This window comes from Macrobrachium nipponense, chromosome 17, assembly GCF_015104395.2.
Source record: "Macrobrachium nipponense isolate FS-2020 chromosome 17, ASM1510439v2, whole genome shotgun sequence".
Classification (NCBI taxonomy): domain Eukaryota; kingdom Metazoa; phylum Arthropoda; class Malacostraca; order Decapoda; family Palaemonidae; genus Macrobrachium; species Macrobrachium nipponense.
In genome coordinates this window covers 14,282,976-14,300,077 of record NC_087210.1, presented here as the reverse complement: position 1 = coordinate 14,300,077, position 17,102 = coordinate 14,282,976, and positions in this window count along the sequence as shown.

The following is a 17,102-nucleotide window of genomic DNA, read 5'->3' as shown; positions in this document are numbered from 1 at the left end:
GGAGTTTCAGTGGTAAGTTGATACCCTTTGAGAGTTTCATGCGAATCATTTATTTCTGTTCTTAGGCTCTGCATAAATATTTGCCTTGAACATGATAGTGAAATCATGGTACAAAATATAAAATCTTAGTAAGGGCATACCTCTGCCAGCATTAAATACCCATGAAAACATTGCTCCTATCGATCAGAAATTCTTAATATTCTTCATCGAAGCCAGATCCTACATGTTCCCAGGAGACAACGCCTAGCCATCAATTTTTTCTTCCTAGAAGTAATTGTCATATTCCATTATCTATTATCTCATTACTAGTTACCTTAAATGAGATTATCTTAAAGACTCACCCATACCTTTTGTGTAGACTTGTTTACAGACAAACAAACAAACCGAGAGACGAAAAACAAAGCAAGCCAACACCGATACCTCCTTGACGGATGTATTTGCTTGCGAAGTGGAACCAGTGACATGTTGGGTTGGAAAGAGCGATGAAAGAGGAAAGAAAAAGAGAGAGCAAGAGTCATATATGAAAAAAGGAAAGTGAAGGGCAATTGTTGGCAAAAGGTTTAGGGAGAGAAAAGGGAGTCTCGCGAACGTCGCATTAAATGGCAAGTTTAAAAGCAATTGTGAATGACAATCTAGTTTTGTTCTGTGAATGGTCGTGGTACAATTGTCTGCATTTTTTTCTCTCCGGTTTGAATCATTGGTGCTGCCCTTTGTCTCTCTCTCTCTCCCGGGTATATTTTTACTCCAGTGTGTGTGTGTTTTTTGGGAGATAATTTTTGTTGTAGGCGATCTCCTTTGTGGAACTAAGTTCTTTGATACTGACTTTTTCATATTTCTCACTTCTGCTTTCAGTCTTTCTTCAAAATTCTGGATAAGAACACACAGTAGGGGCGCGGTTTCCATTTTTTTCACTACGGTCCGTTTTAGTAGAACTAAGGCATAGTAACAAAGTATATAGAATAGGGGCCCCATTTTGTGTACTTTGGTAACAGCCTCCATTCTGTTTTTAGCTCGAAGAAGACTAAGTTTAGGATGTGGTGGGGGTGGTTGCTATTACTTTCATTTACAATGCTTAGCTATTACTTTTATTTACAATGCTTAGCTTACTAGGTGGAAGAGGTTAATTGAAATTGTTTGTATATAATATGTTATTGCATAACGTAACTTGATTTCTGTATTAGTTTGATAATTTACTTCTGCGTCTGATATTGCTACTAAAATTATTAATTTCTTCGTTTGTGTTGTTTGGGCGGGCTTGTTTTGGCAATGACTCTGACCTTGTCTCCTGTCCCTGGGGCGGTGAGTGGTAGGGTCCTCTCTCCTTCCACCTGGATTCTGAACGTTTAGCCGGGCTTGTTCGTTGTTATGCACAGCATGGACGATTCATACATCAGCTTTCGTTGTTATCACAGCCTGGAGCCTTTCATACACTGAGCTTCGTTGTTATGCACATTGAACAAGCACACAGGGGTCATTCGTTGAAATTCAGGCTTCCAATGAATGTTGGTTTCAACCTCCCACCGCAGACCCCACACTGCAGCAGTAACTGAACATGATATACACAGCTAGTGATTTGTTCGTCGACCCGCGGAGAGGCACGAACCCTCGACGTTCGAGCGGCATGCCAACGGACGCCAGTCCCCACCCTACCAGTGAACAACCAGTAAATCGGCATCCAGAAGAAAATGAACCGAAAGAGGAAATGATATCATACGATATCCAAGTCAACCTGACTTTGCCGAGCCCCATAAAGCCTTTTTACCAGAGACCCATTATGGCCGAATGATATATCGTTAGTTTTTGAGGACCTTATTATAGATCTTTCTTCGCTGAGGGGAAACAATAAAGAGATGAGATTGGTCCTGTTCAATTAGACCATCCCGATATACAGCTTTCGTTACTATCGTTCCATTACGCGGAAATTAAATATTATTTTGGCTTAATATTGTTAATCATAGCTTCTCTGTATTTTTTTTTTCGACATAGCAAAGATTCTGAACTATGTTCGTAAACTGAGTATTTTGCAGACTCGTAACCAAAATTATGATAATAAGAACTATTTTCTTAGTAGACGGTGGCCTGTAAAATTACTCTGATTGTATACTTTCCCATGACATTCTCTCTCTCTCTCTCTCTCTCTCTCTCTCTCTCTCTCTCTCTCTCTCTCTCTCATACGATAGCTCAGTTTCATGCCATTTTATTTTTTGACTTTGATTCCTGTTTCTTTCATTCATATTCGAATTTATTCACTCGTTTTGGGATCTCTATCAAGTTCACTATCAGTGTTTTTTTAGCCCTCAATCTCTTAAATATCGCAAAAACCCAAAAAATAAAAATATTGAATCGGAAAAGCCAAAATTCGACGGAATACTGAAAATAGAAGCAAAAGGCCTTTTGACAAACATGGGATATGTTTTAGTGTTGCTCGGTTTTCATATTACGCAATTCACTGAAAAGTTCATCAGTTTCTTTGACAGTGGACACTTTTTCCGCTGGATGTTCTCCTTTTATCTTTTTTGTCCGCGAATGAGGCCGGGAAAAGGGAAAAGAACATTTACGATAAAAGGTCTTGTAGGAAGGATATCTATTTCTGGCAAAAAGCAAAGTATAGCCAGCTGTAAGTTTATATAACAGTTTGTGAATACATGCAATCATTCAATAAAATAACTTCGTTTCACTGGAAATAAACCTCTTGTAACTATGAACAACAATTAACTAAGCACAATGGCAGAAAATAATAAAAAAAAAAAGTAATATTAGGAGAAAAAACAAATTAACTAAGCACAATAGCAGAAAATACTAAAAAAAATATTATCAAGAGAAATAAAATAATGTAAGCATTCTTAAGATTCTGTCGGGTAGAAAAAGATGGGGATATTATTTAATAATGAAAAGAACCAATTGATTTTTTAGTTTAAAGAGGGAAAACTAGATAACGTTAAACTTTGGTTTGGAAAAGGAAAGAAGAATGAGAGACTCCAAAAATCTTGGCTTGAGTAGAGGAAGATTATTAGTTACTCAGTCGTCATTAAAAGCGAAAGAAAACTTATAGTGGGAAAAAGTAAATGTGAAGTCGTCTACGGGATGTCTAATTGTAAATGGATGTGTGTGTGTGTGTGTGTGTGTGTGTGTACGAGCATGTGTATGTGAGAGAGTTAACTGTGACCACCCTTCCACGCATATACAGACTATCGTGTGTCTGTATACATATATATATATATATATATATATATATATATATATAATATATATATATATATATAACTATATACATATATATATATATATATATATATATAGTATATATGTATATACGTATATATATATATATATATATATATATATATATATATATATATATATACATATATGTGTGTGTGTGTGTGTGTGGTGTGGGTGTATAAATTACACATAATATATATATATATGATATATATTATATATAATAATATATAAATATATATATATGTATGTATAACTGAATCCTCACGAAAGTTAGGAACGTGATGAATCCATAAATAAAGATGTATGCCACGAAGGAAAAATAAACGAAGGAGGATCTGCAAGATCTTTCGACGTTAAACGTCCTGTACTGAGCAGTAAAGGACGTTTAACGTCGAAAGATCTTGCAGATCCTCCTTCGTTTATTTTTCCTTCGTGGCATATATCTTTTATTTATATATATATATATATATATATATATATATATATATATATATATATATAATATATATATATATATTATATATATATATTATATATATATATATAGTATATAGACATTGCAACATTGCCCCATCATAAATCAGTTTAATTATGTAATACACGTAACTTTTTAAATTTGCAAAAACTTCTTGCCCCCGTCAATGAAAGCGGCTTATTCCTGTTTTGCTTTTCGTTTTTACCCTCATTATTTCCATACCATTTTTCATGCTTGGGTTTGTGGAACGACTGAATTGCGAATTTAAACTTATAATAAATTACAATTAAAAATAAATAAAAGGAAATCCCGAGGGAGATGGACAGCTGAACCGCATGACACAATTGATTTTAGAACCAGGGGAACAATAATTCAAATTGACAAATGAAGAATTGAATAGTAAATCAAATGAGAGACAAAGATTCAGATTAAGGAACTCATCCATGTTGGTTCGAGGAAGAAGCCCACAACTTCACAAACAAAGTACTTAACAGTTGTAATATGTCTTCATTTTTTTAGGAAGCAAAAACGTTTCAGGTGAATTCGTAAACATTGTCATTGGGTATCTCAGTGACTTCGATTTAATAGCAAGGAGGAATGTAACTTTTAATTTGTCTTGGCATTTTTTGCCAAACTCTTTTCGAACCTGCAAGAATTATTGATCAAAACGCATTTGGACTCACGGAGTTTTGAAGCTAGAGAAGGTGATTGAGGGAAAAAGGATGCCATACAAACTAAAGTGGTATATCAGTGAAGTTTTGGAAATAAGACAGTTTTCATTAATTTTCGATTTGAAAAACTAAAGTTGTATATCATATAAGTTTTGGAAATAAGGTAGTTTTCATTAATTTTCGATTTAACAAACTAAATATGTATATATTTAAATTTTGGAAATAAGGTAGTTTTCATTAATTTTCGATTAGACAAAATAAAGTTGTATATCAGTGAAATTTTGGAAATAAGGTAGTTTTCATTAATATATTAGACAGGGCATGGAGACCGAAACCTTTCTGTAAAACTAAAAAATATTTCTTTCGATTTTTCATAAAAAAAGAATGATAAAAAAACAGCCGATTGTTTCAACAAAACAAGACGAGCTTCACCTCGGGACAATGCAGCATGAAAATCTGGAAATGGAAATGGAAAAGAAACAGTCGTTTCAGTAACACGATAAAAATGATATGAATGCTGGGAAACAAAACATTTCTGTAGGGACGAGAGTATAAAAGGCAGGAAATAAGGAACAAAGGAAACTAAAACTAATACAATATTGCGGAACACCTATAGTTTAAATTTTGAACTCGTATATATACGACTCAAGAGGAACCATTGTTCGAAAACTGAAAAGATTTGTGTGTAAATTTTAATATATATGTGTGTATATATATATATATATATATATATATATATATATATATAATATTATATATATATATATATATATATATATGCTTAAGTGTTGGTCTCCGATAGTGGACATAGGTTAGGATACTAACATGTTACTTTTGCTAAAAGTTCAACATAATGAGTTGGAGACTACATTTATAAATTTGCCTGTAAGACAATGGTATAGTACAATAGAGTTATCAGTTTCCGTAAAAACCTGTTGAAAGCATTATTATTATTATTATTATTATTATTATTATTATTATTATTATTATTATTATTATTATTCTTATTATTAATTCAGTAGATGAAACCTATCCACATGGAACAAGCCCACAGGGGCCATTGACTTAAATTCAAGCTTCCAAAGAATGTTGATGTCAACCTCCCACCGCAGAACCCACACTACAGCAGTAACTGATCATGATACAGAGCCAGTGATTTTTCACCGCCGTGAGAGAAACGCCCTTTTGATTAACAGAATATTGATGAGTGAATACTGCAGTATGTCAAAGGTGAATGGTGTAGTGACTAAATATACCGGGCATAACCGAATCATTAAGAAGTGTTGATGTCATGAGTTAAATATATAAATGTAGTCTCAAACTCATATAGATGAACTTTTAGCAAAAGTAGTGTGTTAGTACCCTAACCTACTATGTCCAGACGGTATGTGTTTTTGTGTTTGTGTTTGTTTTTGTGAGTGCGGGGGAATGTGTGAGAAATCTGATACCAACACTTACATGAATACCAACACCAAAATTACCAAAAATAACAGCAAAAATGTTGATAAATATAATATTAATGAAAATGAAAAGATATATTGAAAAAGAAAAAAAAAACACTTCGGAGTGCCAGGTAATAAATCTTTCTGCACTACGGCAATAAGAAATTCACTCCAAATATTTTATAACTTACAAGGAACCAAAGAGTACCAAAGAGTTCTTCCACGTTGCTCGCCATGCAGGAGGAACGACGTTAAATTGAGGAGAAAGATGTAAAGGGAGAAGGAACGAAGTAGGGGCTAGAAGCGACAGAGCAGAGCTGAAAACGAACCAATAATGTCCCCCTGATGTGACCTTCTGGCGTTTGTTCTGGAGGGTTTTAAAGATACTGCAGTGACGGCGTCGGGGAAATGATTGATTTCAGTGGATAAAACAGGAAGGGTAGTACAAAGGAGAACAGCAGTGTCAGAGGGTATGATGAATAAGTAAGGTTTTATATATTTGAATTGCTCTATCTATCTATCTATCTATCTATCTATCTATCTATCTATCTATATATATATATATATATATATATATATATATATATATATATATATATATATATATATATATATATATACATATATATATATATATATCATATATATATATATATATATATATATATATATATATATATATATATATATATATATATAAAGCAATTTCTGCATGGCTGGGTGTGGTTTTGGTTTTGCCATGCAGGCCCAGACTATGAAAACTAGGGCTGCCAAATTTTTACCATAGACTCCCTCTCCCCCAAGATTTTAGTCAAAATAATCCAAAATTCAAGGACCGTTTCTAAGAGGGTCATAACCCCTCTTTTTCGTACCCACTCATTTTTTATAAACTTTCGGAGTCGACAGCTAGGGATATCATATTTTTACCGTAGGCTCTCCTCCTCCCAGGAAGGTTTTAGTCAAAATCCGAAATTTGAGGGTCTTTTCTAAAGGGGGTCAGAACCACTCTTTCTCAAAACCCTCTCTTACTTTTCGGGGTTGACATATGTAGAAGTGTTCCTATAGGTACAAAAAGGCTCCCCACAACTGGGTGGGGGACATAAGCACCCTCAGTAGTAATGCCCCACCCCCCCCTCCCGCCCCCAACCTCCCTGCCGCTGTGAATGGGGGCTCGAGGGCTTCCCACAGTAATATGGGCGGGAGGCCTACACCCTTTCGACTTACCTACAAGAGGAGAGGGGGGCTGTAGCCTCCATACCCCGACATTGATAGCATTGCCATTCCCATTTTCCATATGTTTTTCCTAATATGAGATTTCTATCCTAATATACCTCTGTGGTTTTTGTTTACGAGCGTGGTTTTGCTCTTAATATAGGTTCGGATGTCTGAAATTCTGGATAAATGGAGTATTTAGATAGTCTCCTTTGTCGCTGTTAGATAAGCAGAATGACAATAATATATATATATATATATATATATATATATATAGATATATATATATATATATATATATATATCTATATATATATATATATATATAAAGAGTACCAATATAAGGTAAAGTTATTGTAGGCTGGCTGAAAAAAAGAAATCTAGTCGCAAGCAGCCAGTTCGGTTAAGACATTAACTCGGCAAGGAAACTAATTTTCTTAAAGATTTAAATTCTTACATTTGTCACTTCTGCAAAATTTAATTTTTAAGGTAAATGAAATAGTATGGCCTTTGCTGGTTGCAGAAAAGTGTATCCAGTATTAATCGCCAAATCACACGCACAGTAAACCAGAACTTCCACGCCTTACCCTAAACAAACATGCTATAAGGGTCAAACTGGGCCAATAAATGCGTCGGCAACACGGGTCGAAGAGGAGAGAAGAGAGATGAGAGAGGAGAGAGGAGAGAGAGAGAGAGAGAGAGAGAGAGAGAGAGAGGGGGTCCGGGGATAAATCTCACAGAAGCTGAAAAAATACAGCGAACATCAACCAAACAATAAAATTCCATAGGGGAAAAACAATGAAGCAAAGAGTTTTTGTCGTGCGAGAAAAGAAGGATGGCTCACTGCTCACCTATCGCGCAGTTGTAATTGTTGTGATGAAGGAATATTCGTATGGGAACGCGTAGTGTACACCCCCCCCCCCCCCCCCCGCCTCTCTCTCTCTCTCTCTCTCTCTCACCACCACCACCACCACCTCCCTTTCGTATGCAATTTACTAACGAGCTATTCAAGTCCCTATATTGTTCTTTGCCATTTCGACTTCTTACATGAGAAAATAGTCAGTAGATGGACCAATAAATTTGTTCTCCCTTTTTAATTCAATAGAAAAAATTATAACAAAATATGACATCACTCACATATTTTATTAAAATCTTAGAATTTAGCATAATACAAAAACGGGCAGAAGCAAAACTGTAGCACAGATTTGTGCCTGTGGCCCAGTTAAATTCTCTTTTGAGCGAAGCAATTTTTAAAGTGAAACGTTGCCAGAAATGTGTACGTACTGTTGAACTAAAGATTGCCACAGCGCTTCTGTCATTACTTTTCGTTCAATATTGCTCAGGCTATAACACATGCAGCTGGGATAGTCGTCCGGGAGTCTTGAATCCTGTACTAACCATTTTGGTCAACTGTGCAATAGCCAGCTTACCTTCCGCCAACCACCCTCTATTTCAAAAGCTCCTGTATGGAAGAAGATAATATTAATTTTTATATTTCTTGTCACAAAGAAAAGAAAATTATACCTGATTTTTTTATATAAAGTTAAGGCATCTGTAACATCATAAACACATTTTACATGCCCTAAAAAGATTAAGTTTTGTTTTACACGGAAAACTGTGTTGAGAGGGCGAGGGATACTAATGACAATAACATTAAGGTCATTATATTTCTCATTGTGATACTAAGCTCGATAATAAGTTTCTTTTAATTAGCTCTTTGTGTTTTGTAATTACTTCTTAAACCCGTTCCCATAGCACTATTTTCTACCCTCCACTCACCGTTTCTGTCTCTTTTTCGAAAGGGCTGACACGAACAATCTTCGTGATAATTAAGTGGATTAAGCGTACTGTTTATTTTAATGAGATTCATAAATGGTGTCATTACTCTCACACTTGACGCTGAAAGCTCTTGGATACGCTTGATGTTGATGCAGTTATTATTATTATTATTATTATTATTATTATTATTTTTTTTTTTTTTTGCTCTATCACAGTCCTCCAATTCGACTGGGTGGTATTTATAGTGTGGGGTTCCGGGTTGCATCCTGCCCCCTTAGGAGTCCATCACTTTTCTTACTATGTGTGCCGTTTCTAGGATCACACTCTTCTGCATGAGTCCTGGAGCTACTTCAGCCTCTAGTTTTTCTAGATTCCTTTTCAGGGATCTTGGGATCGTGCCTAGTGCTCCAATGATTATGTGTACGATTTCCACTGGCATACCCCATATCCTTCTTATTTCTATTTTCAGATCTTGATACTTATCCATTTTTTCCCTCTCTTTCTCTTCAACTCTGGTGTCCCATGGTATTGCGACATCAATTAGTGATACTTTCTTCTTGACTTTGTCAATCAACGTCACGTCTGGTCTGTTTGCACGTATCACCCTATCCGTTCTGATACCATAGTCCCAGAGGATCTTTGCCTGATCGTTTTCTATCACTCCCTCAGGTTGGTGCTCGTGCCACTTATTACTGCAAGGTAGCTGGTGTTTCTTGCACAGGCTCCAGTGGAGGGCTTTTGCCACTGAATCATGCCTCTTTTTGTACTGGTTCTGTGCAAGTGCCGGGCATTCACTTGCTATGTGGTTTATGGTTTCATTTTTCGTATTGCACTTCCTACATATGGGAGAGATGTTATTTCCGTCTATCGTTCTTTAAACATATCTGGTTCTTAAGGCCTGATCTTGTGCCGCTGTTATCATTCCTTCAGTTTCCTTCTGTAGCTCTCCCCTCTGTAGCCATTGCCATGTGTCATCGCTGGCTAGTTCTTTAGTCTGTCTCATGTATTGTCCGTGCATTGGTTTGTTGTGCCAGTCCTCTGTTCTGTCTGTCATTCACCTGTCTGTATATTTCTGGGTCTTCGTCTACTTTTATTAGTCCTTCTTCCCATGCACTCTTTAGCCACTCGTCTTCACTGGTTTTCAGATATTGCCCCAGTGCTCTGTTCTCGATGTTGACACAGTCCTCTATACTTAGTATTCCTCTCCCTCCTTCCTTTCGTGTTATGTATAGTCTGTCCGTATTTGCTCTTGGGTGTAGTGCTTTGTGTATTGTCATATGTTTCCTGGTTTTCTGATCTATGCTGCGGAGTTCTGCCTTCGTCCATTCCAATATTCCTGCGCTGTATCTGATTACTGGCACTGCCCATGTGTTTATGGCTTTTATCATATTTCCGGCGTTGAGTTTTGACTTGAGTATCGCCTTGAGTCTCAGCATATATCCTTTCCTGATCGTGTCCTTCATCTCTTGGTGTTTTATATCCCCTCCTTCCATTATTCCCAGGTATTTAGATCCTGTCTCATCTATGTGTTTGATGTTGCTCCCATCTGGTAGCTTTATCCCTCCAGTTCTCGTTACTTTGCCTTTTTGTATGTTGACTAAGGCGCATTTTTCTATTCCAAACTCCATCCTCATGTCCCCAGATACAATCCTTACAGTCTGGATTAGGGTATCTATTTCCTTGATGCTCTTACCATACAGCTTGATGTCGTCCATGAACATCAGATGGTTGATTCTGTTGCCTCTTTTGTTGAGTTGGTAGCCGGCATCCATCTTCTGTAGTACTTTTGTCATGGGAATCATGGCTACTACGAAGAGTACTGGGGACAGTGAGTCGCCCTGGATGATCCCTCTCCTGATATTAACCTCTGCTAGTCTTATTCCAGAGCTTGTAAGTATTGTATTCCAGTTGCGCATTGTATTTTTGAGGAAGCTGATGGTGTTTTCCTCTGCCCCATATATTTTCAGGCATTCTATTAGCCATTTGTGTGGTATCATGTCGAAGGCTTTCTTATAGTCTATCCATGCCATGCTTAGGTTGGTTTTCCTTCTCCTATTGTTCTTCATTACCATTTTGTCTATCAGGAGCTGGTCTTTTGTGCCTCTACACTTCCTTCTGCAGCCTTTCTGTTGGGGGGGGATGGTGTTTTTATTATTATTATTATTATTATTATTATTATTATTATTATTATTATTATTATTATTATTATTATTATTAGGGAGGTGGCAGTAGCATTGAATATTATAGCTGTTTTCACGGCATTTAATTTATGCAGTGTCTTCTTTATTCATCATATTATTTTTTTTATCATCATGTAACTGGTATATCAGGTTTCCTTAGGAGATATAAAAATTTCTGGTTTTTTAGGTTTATTTCCTCTGGCGTGTCGACAGCACACAGACAGTCATCTATGACAGTATAAAAGTAAGTGAATTAAGATACGTGATGTACTACAGATATTTATAGCGTATACAATCGGTGGGTTGGTCAGTAGGTAAGGATTTTATTTGGCCGTAGTTTGGTAACGAAATCTGTCCCTGAGGCGTTGATATCTCCTTGGTCTATCCGGTGTTGTTGGCTGGGGATGGGTGTTGGTTCGGGTGCCCACCAATAACTGTGGTGGTATTATAAACCGTCCAGGTGACATGTCATTGGCTTCCGACTATGTTTGGTAATAAATGCCATGGAGACAGCTAAAATATTCAGTGCTATTATTATTATTATTATTATTATTATTATTATTATTATTATTATTATTATTATTATTATATTATAGTAATACAGTTTACTAAATAATTGTGGATTTTTATTACGCAGATTGTTTTCCACTAGGTTAGCATTATTATTATTATTATTATTTTATTTTATTTTTTATTTTATTTTATTTATTTATTTTTTTTTTTTTGCTTTATCACAGTCCTCCAATTCGACTGGGTGGTATTTATAGTGTGGGGTTCCGGGTTGCATCCTGCCTCCTTAGGAGTCCATCACTTTTCTTACTATGTGCGCCGTTTCTAGGATCACACTCTTTTGCATGAGTCCTGGAGCTACTTCAGCCTCTAGTTTTTCCAGATTCTTTTTCAGGGATCTTGGGATCGTTCCTAGTGATTATGGGTACAATTTCCACTGGCATATCCCATATCCTTCTTATTTCTATTTTCAGGTCTTGATACTTATCCATTTTTCCCTCTCTTTCTCTTCAACTCTGGTGTCCCATGGTATTGCGACATCAATGAGTGATACTTTCTTCTTGATTTTGTCAATCAACGTCACGTCTGGTCTATTTGCACGTATCACCCTATCTGTTCTGATACCATAGTCCCAGAGGATCTTTGCCTGATCGTTTTCTATCACTCCTTCAGGTTGGTGCTCGTACCACTTATTACTGCAAGGTAGCTAATGTTTCTTGCACAGGCTCCAGTAGAAGGCTTTTGCTACTGAATCATGCCTCTTTTTGTACTGGTTCTGTGCAAGTGCCAGACATTCGCTTGCTATGTGGTTTATGGTTTCATTTTTCGTATTGCAATTCCTACATATGGGAGAGATGTTATTTCCATCTATCGTTCTTTGAATATATTTGGTTCTTAGGGCCTGATCTTGTGCCACTGTTATCATTCCTTCAGTTTGCTTCTTGAGCTCTCCCCTCTGTAACCATTGACATGTGTCATCGCTGGCCAGTTCTTTAGTCTGTCTCATGTATTGTCCGTGCATTGGTTTGTTGTGCCATTCCTCTGTTCTGTTTGTCATTCTCCTGTCTCTGTATATTTCTGGGTCTTCGTCTACTTTTATCAGTCCTTCTTCCCATGCACTCTTGAGCCACTGTCTTCACTTAGTAGTCCTCTCCCTCCTTCCTTTCGTGTTATGTATAGTCTGTCCGTATTTGCTCTTGGGTGTAGTGCTTTGTGTATTGTCATATGTTTCCTAGTTTTCTGGTCTATGTTGCGGAGTTCTGCCTTCGTCCATTCCACTATTCCTGCGCTGTATCTGATTACTGGCACTGCCCATGTGTTTATGGCTTTTATCATATTTCCGGCATTGAGTTTTGACTTGAGTATCGCTTTGAGTCTCTGCATATATTCTTTCCTGATCGTGTCCTTCATCTCTTGGTGTTTTATATCCCCTCCTTCCATTATTCCCAGGTATTTGTATCCAGTCTCATCTATGTGTTTGATGTTGCTCCCATCTGGTAGCTTTATCCCTTCAGTTCTCGTTACTTTGCCTTTTTGTATGTTGACTAAGGCACATTTTTCTATTCCAAACTCCATCCTGATGTCCCCAGATACAATCCTTACAGTCTGGATTAGGGTATCTATTTCCTTGATGCTCTTACCATACAGCTTGATGTCGTCCATAAACATCAGATGGTTGATTCTGTTGCCTCTTTTGTTGAGTTGGTAGCCGGCATCCATCTTCTGTAGTACTTTTGTCATGGGAATCATGGCTACTACGAAGAGTACTGGGGACAGTGAGTCGCCCTGGAAGATCCCTCTCCTGATATTAACCTTTGCTAGTCTTATTCCAGAGCTTGTTAGTATTGTATTTCAGTTGCTCATTGTATTTTTGAGGAAGCTGATGGTGTTTTCCTCTGCCCCATATATTTTCAGGCATTCTATTAGCCATGTGTGTGGTATCATGTCGAAGGCTTTCTTATAGTCTATCCATGCCATGCTTAGGTTGGTTTTCCTTCTCTTACTGTTCTTCATTACCATTTTGTCTATCAAGAGCTGGTCTTTTGTGCCCCTACACTTCCTTCTGCAGCCTTTCTGTTGGTGGGGGATGGTGTTTGTATCCTCTAGGTAGTTGTATAGCCTTTCGCTGATGATACCTGTTAGTAACTTCCACATTATTGGTAGGCAGGTGATAGGCCTGTAGTTACTGGCTATATTTCCCTTACTCTTGTCTTTCTGGACTAAGGATGTTCTTCCTGTGGTCATCCATTTAGGCGCATGGTGATTTGTGATACAATGCTGGAGTTGTTCTGCTATTCTTGGGTGTAGGGCCTTGAAGTTTTTGAGCCAGTATCCATGGACTTCATCGGGACCTGGGGCTTTCCAGTTTGGCATTTTCTTTAGTTGGTGTCTGACTGTGTCTGTCGTGATATCAGTGAATCTTTGTTTTATTCTCCCTGTTTCTTTTGCCTTAACTTCCTGGAGCCATGTTGCATGTTTGTTGTGTGATACCGGATTGCTCCATGTTTTCCCAGAGTCTCTTACTTGGTTCGGCTTCAGGAATTTCTTGGTGGTTGTCTTCCCCTCTTAGTTAGCTGTATAGTCTTTTCTGGTTGGTTCCAAATAGTTTGTTCTGTTGGTATCCCTTATTCCTGTTCATGTATCGTTGGATCTTATGTGCTTTGGCCTTTAGCCTCTGTTTTACATCTTCTATTGTGTTGTTTAGTCCCTTCTCGTATACTTTGTATTTCTTGTTCAGTTCTTCCCTTGTTTTTTTGCTTCTTAGCCTTTTTTCTGCCATCTCTTTCAGTTTACTGAAGTCAAATCTCATCACCATGATTTGCTTTTCCAGGCGCCTTTTCCAAGGCGGTTGCTGTTTTGGTTTCTGTTGGGGTGGTTGTGTGTGTGTTCGGTGTGTGTCCCCATCAGTTTCTGCTACTAATCTTGCTCCTGCATATGTCAAGTTATTTGTTTCTGTGATATTGGTGGTGTGTATTAGTCTCATTATTTCATTGACCTCACTTGTTTTCTCCCTTAATTTCTTGGTGTTGTAGGCTTTCATGGAGGGGATCTTTGTTCTCTCTGTGTCTGGCTTCATCCATTGTCTGATCTTTTCTACCCATTCCGTCCTTTCTGTTACTTCGTCGGTGTTTCCTCGTCTGTTGTTGTTTGATACCTCATCATCCCTGTCGTCTTCTGTGGCATCGTCTCTCAGTTCGTCATCTTGTAATGCCGTGCGTCATTTCCCTTTCGAGTTCCTCTCTTTCTGTTGGGGAGAGCCAGTTCTTTTTCTTTATGTTCCTTACTTGGTCTGCCAGCCTCTGCTCTGTTTGAGGGGTGTATTCCTTCATTCCAGATGTGACAACCTTCTTCTAATCTCTCTCCGTCGGTTGCTTCTGATATAGCATCTCCATATTTCCTTATTTTCTTCTCTCGTCCATTTCTTCCTCTGGTTTGCTTCTGTAGCTCCAGTCTCTGGTTGTTGGTTACTGTCGTTGTGGTGGTCAGTTGCTGGATGACGACCTCCAAGTACCTGACCGTCTTCCCCTTCAATTGGGCTGAATACCTGGCTGCCGGACGAAGCTCCTCTGTTGCCAGAGGTTCCATTTACGTCGTTGTCGTTTAATTCTTCATTTCTTTCCATCATTGCTGAGTTTTGCTATTTAACCCATAGCTGGACCCTACCCCATCAGGAATAGGTACTCATTTACAGCTGAGTAGACTGAGGAAATTATGGTAAAGATTCTTTCCGAAGGAATCAACGCCGAGGAGAGCGGTCACCCATCCAACGACTGACCAGCCCCAATGTTGCTTAACCAGTCAATTGACGACCTAACCCACTCTGCCACGGCGCCACATATTATTATTTATTATTATTATTATTATTATTATATTATTATTATTATTATTATTATTATTATTATAAATGAAAAGTTTTTGTGACGTTATTTTCTTCTTTCCATTTGCTTACTGTTAAGAAATTACCTTCAAGAAAAAAAGCAAGCATCTATTATTCACAAAGACCCGGCGCACGAAAATATAAATCTTAAGCGGAATTTATCTTCATGAGTTTATGAAAGGCCATTAAAATACGGATAGTGCGCCATTTTCTATTAATTTCTCTTATGGTTTTTAATAATCTTTTTAAACCTACCTATTTTCCTAACATTTCTCAAAAATCCAGTGGTAGCTTAGTAAGAGGATTTCTATGACACCTGTTCGTACGTATCGGGTTGCTTGAGTAATTCTTGCTTTTCCCAGATAATACTGATTTTAACATCCTCCTATTTGGTCATTACGACGTTCAGATTTCGAAAGAAACCGTTTTCCTGTGTTCAGATCTTGAATACATTTAACAAACTAGCGATTTCACAAATTTGTCCATTTTGCGGGCACCACCTTTGAGGAATCCTAATAGGTGTGTAAATTTCATCCGAGTAAGTTCTCCTATATTACCCCGAGAAGGATTGATGTCATTACCATTCGTTTAAACAAAAATGAGAGAGCTGTTGTTGATTTTGATTGAGTTACAAGGATTAGGGTGTCTCAAAGGCTTGTTAGTCCATCCGAGGAGACATCAAGTGCTCACTTATCTTTTGGAGCAGGTTTTACTGTTCACTTACAGGGTTCTTATGATTTTGTCTAACTTTCTTTTAAACTTCCACACTGTTGCTGTTTACAACTTCTGGTGGCAGTTTATTCCATGTGTCACATATCTTGCATGTATAGAAGTTCCCACAATGAGATGTGTTGTTCTAGTTTCCGTTCATTATTTCTTGTCTGGTTTTCGTTTAACGTAATTCAAGAGAGAGAGAGAGAGAGAGAGAGAGAGAGAGAGAGAGAGAGAGAGAGAGAGAGAGAGAGAGAGAGGAGAGAGAGTTAGTTCTCGTCCTAAAGAACGAGGTCTGATGACAAGGGATATGATCAAAACTTTGAGAACTCATAAATGGCAGAGTTAATTTGAGCAAAAATTCCCCGGGCAGCCAGACCACCTCAGATTAAAAATTATTGGGTCGGGAGAAGTTTTGCAAATAGAGTTTGGGGAGAGCGTGTTCGGTCTGGAATTCGTCTCGTCACTTCTGTTCTCCTTACTGCTCCCTTTAATGTTATATGATGGTGCTTTGTATATAGTACTCAATATGAAAGATATTAATTTTTGCTGACTGCTTAAAATGATGCAGTGTAATTTTTTTTATCAAAGCTAATTCGCATAGGAATTTTTATTTGAGAAGTGTTGAGATTAGACGTTACAACACTACAGATGCGGGTATTGTTTTTTCTATATTTATATACAAGAAAGTGGCTGCACTAATTGTCCTCATGTTACCTGGAAGTGTTTGTGTTACTATTGAGATCAAAACTTGTAGCTCACGCTGTATACATACTAATGTAGTCTCTTAATTTCTACTTGCCATCAATTTTTTAAATGAAAAGAATTACTCGATTTGCATGAATTGCCTAATTTTCATGAATTTTAGTTGGTCATTTCATACCTAATTTCTGAAACATCTCTCATGAAAATGAGTGTAGAAAAATGAATATTATAAAAAGTGAAATAGCAGTTAATTTTGACAGGGTAAACTAACTCTGACTGGAAACATGTTTGCATCATATTAGGAAACATCTTGGC